Source organism: Panthera uncia, assembly GCF_023721935.1.
Source record: "Panthera uncia isolate 11264 chromosome D3 unlocalized genomic scaffold, Puncia_PCG_1.0 HiC_scaffold_8, whole genome shotgun sequence".
Lineage (NCBI taxonomy): Eukaryota > Metazoa > Chordata > Mammalia > Carnivora > Felidae > Panthera > Panthera uncia.
Window position 1 is genome coordinate 29,277,548 of NW_026057586.1, and position 10,051 is coordinate 29,287,598.

Genomic DNA, 10,051 nt, shown 5'->3' on the forward strand with positions numbered 1-10,051 from the left:
ATTTGTCCTTGCTGTTCCTTCTACCTGGTTGGTTCTTCTATATACCCTAGTTGGCTTACTCCCATTGCCTGCTCTAAAGACATCCTATCATAGACCTTTGCTGGCACCACTGTTATCCCTGGTGTAAAATATATTTGTGTTTATTTTCTGTTTCTTTCCCACAAGAATACATATTTCATCTGGATGATGACCTTGTGTTGTTCACACTGTCATATCCCCAATACAAAGGCAAGTTTCTGACATATAACATGGGCTCAAAAAATTTTTTGAGCAATTTTGTCAAAGAACAAATGCCTTTGTGCTTGCTCTTTTCCATAATGTCTACCTTGTTACCTATTTATTCCACATAGCACAACCTATACCTCACTCCCATGTGAAACATTCTCTAACAGTTAACTATTCTTCCCTTGGGTCTATTCTTTATAACTATATCCATACTACCTATATGTCTATGTGAGTGTGCATGTGTATTGCTTTTAATTTGTTATTTGCCTTTGGGCCTCTGTTAAAAGCTGGAAATCCTTGGAGGATAGATGCTGTGCTTTATTTATCTCTTTTACCAGATACAAAGCATTTAGTGTCTATTTCTATCCTTTAATCACATACAGTAATTTGTGGATATGGTTAAGCAGGAGTCAGATTATCACAAACACCCAAGTGTGTAACTATTATGATTCCTTCCCTTTCTGTGAAACATATGAAATCACAGAACAAAAAAGAATGTGGAAACTGTTTTCTGCCAGCAACTTGTATTCATACCACTTTCTGACTGCTATCATAAAGACTTCCAACAACCCAAAATAGTACCTCATGTGGAAAGGTTAGGGACAGGGCTTTTAAGAATCTCTAAGGCACCCTATCACCCAGAAATTACACTACTAGGTATTTATCCAAAGGATACATAGATGCCAATTCGAAGAGGCACGTGCACTCCAATGGTTATAGCAGCACTATCAACAATAGTCAAATTATGGAATACTACTCAGTGATCAAAAAGAATGAAACCTTGCCATTTGCAACAACATGGATGGAACAAGAGGGAATTATGCTAAGTGAAATAAGTCAGAAAAAGACAAATATAATATGATTTCACTCCTGTGAAATTTAAGAAACAAAACAGATGAACATAGGGGAAGGGAAGGAAAGATAAGATAAAAACAGAGGGGGAGGCAAACCATAAGAGACTCTTAAAGACAGAGAACAAACTGAGGGTTGCTGGAGGGAAGAGGGTGGGTGATGGGCCAAATGGGAAATGGGCATTAAGGAGGGCACTTGTTGGGATGAGTGCTGGTAGGTCTTGTATGTAAGTGATGAATCGCTGGGTTCTACTCCTGAAACCAATACTACACTGTATATTAACTAACTTGAATTTAAATAAATACATTTAAAAAAAAAGAATCTCTAAGGCAAACACCTGCCTGCAAGGTGTTGCCCATTTACACATGAACCTAAAGAAAATATCTTCCAGTCCTTAAGTTTTAAGCTCCCTCCTTCAGTGAACAGTCTTCCTCAGCAGCCTCAATTTTTGGAGAATTAGAGGACTGAATGTCTGTGCCACATAGTTTGGCACTCAGTGATATTTGGTTATTTGTTATTTTCAATGTGTAGTATGTCCGCATTGAGTAAACATAACAGAGTCTTATTTGCATAATATCAACATTTAATGTATTAATGGAAGTCTTTGATTCTATTTATCCTCCCTAATCATAAATCCTGTATTCTCATGCACAAATAGGTTTGATTTGATTCAATGTAGACACACTCTTAGAACTCTGGTGTAGAGTTATGATGATGAAGAAAGTAAAATAGTATGCTATGCAGCCTTGCTTATAATCTCATTCCAGAGCTGGGACAAATACACAATGAACAATGTAATGTGATACTGTTAACAAACTTGATATAAAATTTAAGTAAAATAGTATTTCAGAATACCCAAAATTTTAATGAAGCCTGTTGTGACCAGCAGAGTCTCAGTAGAAGAAATTGAAATTGTCATCAACCATGAGAGATGGGGGTGGTATAGCTAGACAGTTATAAAAGGTTAGGACATTAGGGAAAATGAGGAAATAAAACCTTAGGAACAAGGAGATATGAGGGAGCTCTTTAGCATAAGCGGTAGATAACACAGATAATATGATAAAAGCAATACAAATAATAACTTATAATCTTCAAAGATTATATTTTATCACTATAACCTATTAAGTTGGTGGCAGGGACACAAGCAAGTGCCTGTTTCACAAACGGAGGCAGCATGTGGACCTGGATGATGACCTTGTCCTACACAGGAGCCACTGTCCTTTCCTTCATTTTTGTTTTTCCTGCCCTGAAATCTAAAGAGAAATAAGTGTTTTCTGAGTCTCTGCTAAAAAGAATATTCTGGGGGCACCTGGGTGGCTCAGTTGTTTGGGCTTCTGACTTTGACTCAAGTCATGATCTCACAGTTTGTGGGTTCAAGCATCTCAGGCTCTATGCTGACAGCTCAGAGCCTGGATCCTGCTTTGGATTCTGTGTGTGTGTGTGTGTGTGTGTGTGTGTGTGTCTCTTCCCATCCCCTTCTCATGCTCTCTTTTTCTCTCTCTCAAAAATGAATAAACGTTAAAAAATTTTAAAAATAAAATAAAAATAACATTCTGACCCCAGCCCTTCATGACCCTGCAATGCAAAGATAGAAGTCTTGAGCAACGTTGCCTCCTAAATTTTGTGAATTTGTAGGGTGTAGATAGAGCAGACAGAAGAAAGACAGCTTGGAGGCTACAAAAAACTAAAAAGAACGCATATCCAGATTTCAGAGACTGAAGCATACTTGACTATTACAAAAGCTAAGAGCTGGGCATAAGCACTCACTCCCCAGATTCCTGAAAACACCAAAGTGGAGACTCTTGGTATTAGGGTAAGAAACACATTTGAATTTTTTGTGTCTGTATGTGCACATGTGAAATATATATGTGTATGTATACATACATATACACACACATTTATATGTGTGTGTATATATATATATATTCAGTTACATATTTAACTGAATACCCTGCTTTTAAATAAAAGGTACTCATCCTAAAATATATTTGGTACAAAATAGAAAATAATTGCTCACTCGAGCATAGGAACTTGTTTAAAAATTTAACATTATCGGAAATAGTAATATATACCTCTGATAACTTACATAGAAAATACTAAGAACACGTAAATTTCTATTGGTAACCCAGGACTATCCTCAGAAACCTTCATGGCTATAATGAGAAGGACACTGAACTGGCCTTGAGGGATACTGAGGCATAGATGTGTGAATACCTATTTACTAAATGACACAGACCAAAGATAAAATAGCAACAATGAGTGGCTGCTTTAAATCATCTGCCTTTCTTTCACCCAAGAGTGATGGTAAGCTGGTGGAGTGATGCAGGAGTGGTTTTAAGACTGGCTTATAGAGAGACATCTTGAGCTCTCTTCAAAGACCATGTCCATTGTCAGGTGGTTTGTGTTGTTCTTCATTCGAACCTCCACATGAATGGAGACTGAGGGATCGTTTAACTACACTGGCAGGAAAAGTACAAAAGGAACTCCCAGGAAGCATCAAGACTATCCCCATGCTTGGAGACAGAAGCGCTCTTCAACTGTCCTACAGTGTGTACAAAGGAGGAATTGTTACCTCCATTTTCACAATTCCAATCATTACAAATCTGCAGTTAGGATGTTCCTACTTTTGACTGGACTCATGTTTCTTATTGTCTTTTGTTCAGAACTTAAGAGGCAAGAAAAAATAAATAAAACATTTGAATAAAACCTAAACAGTAAAAGTAATCTATCCTAGCCCTCCTCTCTCCAGGAATCCTTGTGAGAGTGACATCGTCTTTAAACCCTGCATGGCAATCCCTGATGCACCGCCGTGATGCCCAGGGAAGACAGGGCGACCTGAAAGTCCAACTACTTCCTTAAGATCATTCAACTTGTGGATGATTATCCAAAATGCTTCACTGTAGGAGCAGACAACGTGGGTTCCAAGCAGATGCAGCAGATCTGCATTTTCCTCCGTGGGAAGGCTGTCGTGCTGATGGGCAAGAACACCATGATGCACAAGGCCATCCACAGAACAACCCAGGTCTGGAGAAACTGTTGCCTCACATCCGGGGAAATGTGGGCTTTGTGTTCACCAAGGAGGACCCCGCTGAGATCAGGGACATGCTCCTGGCTAAAAAGGTGCCAGCTGCCACCCATTCTGGTGCCATAGCCCCATGTGAAGTCACTGTGCCAGCCAAGAACACTGGTCTGGGGCCTGAGAAGACTTCCTTCTTCCAGGATTTAGGCATCACCACTAAGATCTCCAGGGGCACCACTGAGATCCTGAGTGATGTGCAGCTGATTAAGACTGGAGACAAAGTAGGAGCCAGCGAAGCCACACTGTTGAACATGCTGAACCTCTCCCCCTTCTCCTTTGGGCTGATCATCCATCAGGTGTTTGACAATGGCAGCATCTACAACCCTGAAGTGCTTGACATCACAGAGGAGACTCTGCATTCTCCCTTCCTGGAGGTTGTCCGCAATGTTGCCCGCCTATGCCTGCAGATAGGTTACCTGACTGTTGCATCAGTGCCCCATTCTATCATCAATGGATACAAGCGGGTCCTGGCTTTGTCTGTGGAGACTGATCATACCTTCCCACTTGCTGAAAAGGTCAAGGCCTTCTTGGCTGATCCATCTGCATTTGTGGCTGCTGCCACGTGGCCACTGCCACCAGTGCTGCACCTGCTGCTACCGCAGCCCCAGCCAAGGTTGAAGCAAAGGAAGAGTCAGAGAAATCAGATGAGGATATGGGATTTTGTCTCTTTGACTTATCACCAAAAGCAACCAATTCAGCCAACTTTATTTGCGAAACAAGGAAATAAAGGCTTACTTCTCTTTAAAAAAAAAGTAATCTATCCTTTTTAAATTTTTTTTTTTGAGAGAGAGAGAGAGTGAGAAAGCGAGCATGAGCTGGGAAGGGTCAGAGAGAGAGAGGAAGACATAGAATCTGAAGCAAGCTCCTGGCTCTGATCTGTCAATACAGAGCCTGATGTGGGGCTCGAACCCATGGACCGCGAGATCATGACCTGAGCTGAAGTCAGACACTTAACCACCTAGGCCACCCCAGGCACCCCTATCTTCATTTTTTATATCATACTGACATAAGACAGTATGTTTTCCCATTGTACAAATAATTCAAGGACAACCAATTAGCAGCTAATCCATTCACATACTTAAGCACTCCATTAGAAGTTGGTGCCTGGGAACAGGGTCAGCCCCTATCTTACAGGCTTTTCCCATTTTTGAATGTATTATGTTACCAAACTGAGAGACTCATGTTAGGGTTTGGGGAACCATGAAAAACAAACGGAAGGTGGCTAGAAACTTTGGACTTGAAATAACTATGGACTTACACACACACACACACACACACACACACACACACACACACTTAAAGTGGTTGGCCTTTGTAGCCTCTATAGACGACTTTTCTAGGATATAAGAAAGATTAGCAATTAAGAAAGAGTTAGATAGCAGGTTTCCCTTAGAAAAGATACATAAGAAAGTGATTTGTGTACATAGAGAACACCCTTGCATGCTGCTGTCCCAGAGAGAACACAGAGAAGTAACATATTTCAAAATATCTGAGCTTTAGTTGGGTGGAGGGGGCAGAAGAGAGGGAAAGGTCTCCAAGCAAAGGAAAAAAACAAGTTGCATTTACAGTAATACCCTGTTCTGTTTCATTCTTGATAAAACAAATGCTAATTTTGTTTTTAAACTGCCAGTACACAGGGAAGTGATCCGCATCCTCTATACCTTTGAGAGATTTTCATCCTTTACATATTCCAATTCAACTTAAAATATTGTGCAATTGCCAAACCTCATATTTAAAATATGTGCTTATCATTCAACTCAGGGTAACATTAGCACACTGAAAACTGCATTCTAATTAATAAATCAGAACCTTAACCACTGAAACATCATTCACACATATGAGATGGCAATAGAGAGAGCCATTAAAAATAGTAGCATGCTGTCACCCTTCCAGGAAATATGGAAATATGCCTTTTTGGGGGTTATTGGCCTACATTATTTATCAATGTTTGGCTTTAATATATGGATTTACTCAACATTGAATGAATATCATATTTCTCCTAGAAGATACAGCATTAATTTGTGATCTTGGACAAACTGTCAATTGGATAACAAGCCCACTAGGGGGGCATGCAATCAATAATTTGTATCCAGTGATTTCTTCCCTTAGGTTGTTTTAGGAAAATATTGCTTTTCCACTTTCACTCTCACTCATACACACAAAACAAGCAAACACACAAATTACATTAAAAAAAAAACACTTTTGGTCTAGCTCTAGGAGATTTTAAAAAGCAAACTACAACTTTTAGCAATGTGTTAGAACCTGGCAGTCAACTCTTGCTCTGTCTTTAAAAAAAAAAAAAACACCTAATAAAAGAAAAAGAGAACAAAAAAAAGTTGGTGCTAAGAAAGAGAAATCATCGCAAATATGAAACCAAATTTAAGCCACTACTGAACAGCAAGAAAAAAATGGTCATGTGGGCTTCATTCTTGAATCTTGCCTCTTCTCCACACCCCATTGCTCCCCACACCTCTAGGCTGTCACTTAACATTTATGCTGTCTTAAGCTTTAGCCGCAGCCACAATTCTTTAAAATTCATGTTTCTCAGGCAGCTCATGCTCTTGATGCCAGGACTGAGCTGCCATCCCCTGGACACCCAGCCTAGATTTCCAGTCTCCAGTCTGGTACTACTCATATCATTTGCCTTGTGCTTGTTCATTTTTCCTTACTTGAACCTATGTGCTTGGACTCAAGCTACCTCTCCACATGGCTTCTTTCTAGCTTAACTCTCAATATTTGCCAGCCCAAATTCTACCAGTGCAATAGTCTGCCCGCATCTCTCAGATGGGGTTTTTAGTAAGATTATTTTTTTTCCAGCTGTACCTAGAAGAAATTGAGACATATGCACCAGAAAAAAAGGTCACAATGATTATATAGTCTTTGTTTATAAAACCAGATTGCAGAGCATGGTTTGATCCGAGTCACAACATAGGGACTTTCTCCAACCCCACACTCCTAGTGTAGCTATTAGGAGTCACAAGAGGGAGAGTTGCCTTTGCAGAGTCAAGCAACTTCTTGCTGCCCCTGCCCCTAAACATGAGCAGAATGCAATATCCACAACCTCTGCTAACTGATGCAGAGAAATACAGAACATTGATTATCAGCCTCAGGTTCTCATCAGCTCTGCAGTTCAAAATTTGACTCTCTTCATGTGAAGGAATGAGTAACAGCAGCACTTTTCCCTACAAATTACCCCAGAGGGTAGGAAGTGTTGGAGAAATTCCTATTTTATAGGCTTAGGGCTGAATGAAGACAGAGATTAAGAATTATTTTTCTCAAACCCTCCAGACAAATTTACTTGACCCTTCTGCCTTCTTACTGCCTTGACATAAATGTATTTGTTACTACCGAATTACTTCCAACTTGAATTTGACCCCAGAGATCGGAGAAAAGAGACTCTCAAAGAGCCAGCAACATTTCTTCCCAGAAGATTATAAACCTAAACAGGGTTGAGTAATAAACTCCATAACAGCACATACCCTGTCTCTAACCACACAACACACATAGTAGGTATTTTATAAGTGAAATGCCTTCAAAAAAAGAAAAAGAATTCAACATCTTTTGGCCTTTAGTCAGTTTTGGGGAAAAGCAAAAGAGACTTACTGAAGTTTATTCTAGTGAAAACCCATGTGAAATTCCCAGGAAAAGCTAAATACCTGTACTAACAAAGAGCAGGAACCACCACACTGGAGCTACAGGAACAGCAGGAATTATAGAGGAACAGGATGTAGGTCTTCACCCCAGTGCAGTGGTTTCAGTGTATAGTCCCGATATCAGCAGCATTAGCGTCCATCACCTGTGACCTTTCTGTACAAATGATACTGATGCCATGCCCACTAAGGTTTGAAAATCATTAGTCTAGTATACCACTATTTTAGTATTTTAGTATGACTTGGCTATTTTCTATAGATTTTCTTCTCTCCATGTTAATAGGTGTTGTATTTTTATGTTGACCAGGTCTATATAAGAACGGGGAGGGGGTGACTGAATATATTTTGATCTAAACCAGAGAGATTGACATTTCCAAGATCACAGAGGTGTAGTACAAATATTTTGTTAAAAATGCTTTATAGAAAGTGATGCTTTTTGGACTGTTCTCTTTGTGTCTCCTCTCCCCAAATGGATAATTATGACTGTACAATAATTGAACACTGTGAGCCTTATAATGGAAGGTCTCACTTCTCCCACTGCAGAGAGCTGTCTCTGGGAGAGGAGCTGCCTTTGATGTGTTGGAAGGACTATCCCTGGGGGGAAAGAATATTTGACAGGCACATATTTTAGAAATGTTTTGCAGGTAAAATTTTCATCCATAAAATTGTATTAACATTTCAAACATGCGACCCTCCAGAATTCAAAGACGTAGTCTCCAGAGAGCTTCTCCCTCCTCCTAGAGAGCTATATTTTTCTAGGGCAGAGAGAACGTGATTTTCTCCAAATGCTTTAACCATGCCCCGACCTCCATTTCAAAAGCAAACCTTTAACAAGCTGAAGGGGCCAGATATAGGGTGATGATAAAGGGAGGGCAAAGGCAGACAAAAAAATATGCCCTCAGAATTATGACTTCTATCTGGATGGCAAAAAATAAAGTGCCTGCATCAAGATCTGCATGGAATCATTCAGAAAGCTTGGAAGTAAATCATGATTATTATGATGCAGAAGATAAGACTCCTAGCAAAAGTTCAGCCATACACAGCCCTGCTTTGATGCTCCTCAACATTCAAAATTGCCCATTTCATTTCCTTTGAGCAGCCTATAAATAACACACCCATCCAGCATAGCGCTGCTTTGTAATGAATGTGAAGCAACTGAAAAAAAATGTGGTTATCAGCATCTAATAAGCAGAAAGTCAATGGAATAAGGAAGGAATACAGTTCAGATATGGGCAACCTAGGCCTAATGGGCGGGGCCCCGAGCACATGACATGAAGCACAACTGCTCTGCTGTTGTGACTTTGTTGTATATCTCAATGCCAGCATTCAGTCATTAGTCCTCTGTGCATTATTTTTTTGCTTACTTAATATTTTTGTTATCTATTATGATGAGCCTATGTTTTTGTTAGTCTGACTGAATTCAGGAGAAGAAAAGTGAACATATTTGAGTTTAGTTAAATAAAGATGAAATAATAAGATATAATTTTGTTATTGGTAAAAGACAACACTATCTCCTTCTGACCAAATATTCCCTTTAAGTGGCTGGTGTGATGCTTTACAAGTGCTGCTGGGAAGACAAAACTATTCAGTTGTCACATATTAGTGGAAATGATAATTTTGGCTATCATTCACAGAGTGTCTACTATGTGCCAAATACTGCCAAGAAATTTGCATGTATTTCTAGTAGCCCTCATAAATGTGTAGTGTAGGTATTACTACCCCTGGTAATACCTGTTAGTCTATGGGCTTAAATGTCCTCTGGCTTGGTTGTTTCCAGCAGCTCTCATTTACTGCATATTTATATTCAACACCTACCAGGTGTCAAACTGGTTGAGGTCCTGCTCTCATTCAGCTTATCACAAATAATGAACAAATAAGATAATATCTGTTAGTGATAATGGTATCTAGAAAATTATAGTATGGTAATGAGCTTTCTCCCAAGCTGATTTTCCTTCTGTCTACACAATTCAGAGGTAGCACCCATCCTACACATCAAAGGCAGTTCCTCTTCCAGGTGCTTATGAAACTAACAGTTGTTACCTCTTTCCTCAGCTCCCAAGGCTAATGCACTGTCAAGTCCTGAAATTCTAAAACATACTTAAAGTTCACCTCTCTCCATTTGCACTAAAGTACTATCATGTTGTCCATAATATATCAGAATCAGAAACAATCTAGGTGTCTTTCAGTAGGTGATTGGCTAAACAAATTGTGACTCATCCATTTCATGGAACACTACTTAGCAGCA

The 10,051-nt window shown here is 39.5% G+C and overlaps 1 pseudogene; it reads left to right on the forward strand.

The window, feature by feature from the left end:
- Positions 1 to 3,874: 3,874 nt before the first annotated feature.
- Positions 3,875 to 4,883, forward strand: LOC125914308 (60S acidic ribosomal protein P0-like; annotated as a pseudogene).
- The last annotated feature ends 5,168 nt before the right edge of the window (positions 4,884 to 10,051 follow it).